This window comes from Curcuma longa, chromosome 20, assembly GCF_044706935.1.
Source record: "Curcuma longa cultivar G26 ecotype Majalengka, Jawa Barat chromosome 20, ITB_CL_G26_1.1, whole genome shotgun sequence".
NCBI lineage: Eukaryota > Viridiplantae > Streptophyta > Magnoliopsida > Zingiberales > Zingiberaceae > Curcuma > Curcuma longa.
This window is the reverse complement of record NC_133880.1, coordinates 1,611,852-1,613,510: the sequence shown is the minus strand read 5'-3', so window position 1 is coordinate 1,613,510 and position 1,659 is coordinate 1,611,852.

Here is a 1,659-nt window from a genome sequence, read left to right as displayed (position 1 = left end):
GTTTTTAATTATAATTAATAATACTTTGCTACAATCTAGTGTTTTTATGATCTGCACATTTTTATTATTTATCTATTGTTATTTTGTATTTATCTTCTATGTAATCCTGCGTGAGAAATTTATTAGTGTGTTTTACATTTGATGTTAGCTGCTAAGTTTTAGGCTTTAGTCTTTTTTTTGGGTGCTCTTGAGAAATATAAGTATTTTGGTCCGAATCAAAGGGAAGAATTACTTTAGCACATCATGTAACATAGATAAACTGGTAGGACTTTCTTTAGCACATCACGTAACATAGATAAATTGGATTTGGATGTTGGCATACTTGAAACAACCTTTATCAGCTAGGGTTCTCTTCAAAATGCTAGAATTTGTTGCAAAATGGCATCATGATCTTGAATACTGTTACTGATGAAAAATTATTTCATGATGCAATTCATTATTTCATGATGGAAAAATTAGGAAATTTGTTGCAAAAATAGCATCATGATCTTGAATATTGTTACCGATGTATCATTAGTGTGTCTTTACATCGGATGTTAGCTACTAAGTTTTTGGCTTTAGTTTTTTTTGTTAGTTTATGCTCACTATATCTGTGACTGCTATATATGGTTAATTATATAATATTTTGATTTTAGTTTTTGAAAAAGACTAAGCTCCACAGGTTTAGTGGGAAGACGAAGAAAATTAAGATTGTCTAATCATAGTGAAGATCTAAATCCAAAGAATGTTTCACAAAACAATGAAGAATCTCGGACTGAATTCTACCTCAAATCAAGTCCAATCGAGCCATAATGAAGGAACACATTGTGGTTCAATTTTTATGGCTTGATTGGACTTGATTTGAGGTAGAATTCAGAGTAGTCCGAGATTCTTCATTGTTTTATGAAACATTCTTTGGATTCAGATCTTCACTATGATTAACAATGTTTAATTTTCTTCGTCTTTCCATCAACCTATGGAGCTTAGTCTTTCAAAAACTAAAATCAAAAATATTATATAATCAACCATAGGCACAACAGTATAGTAAGCATAAACTAACAAAAAAAACTAAAGCCCAAAACTTTGTAGCTAACATCAAATGTAAAAGACACTAATGAATTGCATCGGTAACAATATTTGACTAGGATATGGTGTACAGAACAATGTATGTGTACTGCAACAGATCCAACAGAAATAAGATGTGATGAGACTTAAATCTAATTCATAAAGCAGTATAGAGCTTTTTAGGAATGGAAGGTTTGGTGATATTCTTGATGCAGTATATAGAAGTCAACGGATTAAATAATCAAGACTAGAGAACAGTATTGTATACTCGTCAAATAGATACCTCCAGAATGTAGTTTCATCCTACAAAAATAAAACAAGTCTGCTCCTTTCACAATGGTCATCCAGCATACTATTGATACTTGTATTACAAGATAGTCACCGCTAAACAAAGTTCTGCATCATATTTCAATATGCATAATGATGTCATTGAATTTGTAAGTAATTTCCCACCAAGCAATAGAATATCAGCTTTTAGATCATATCTACAAAACAAACGAAGCAGTACATAGAAGATAAATGCAAAATAACAATAGATAAATAATAAAAATGTGTAGATCATAAAAATATCAGATTGTAGCAAAGTATTATCAATTGCAATTAAAAATAATCCGC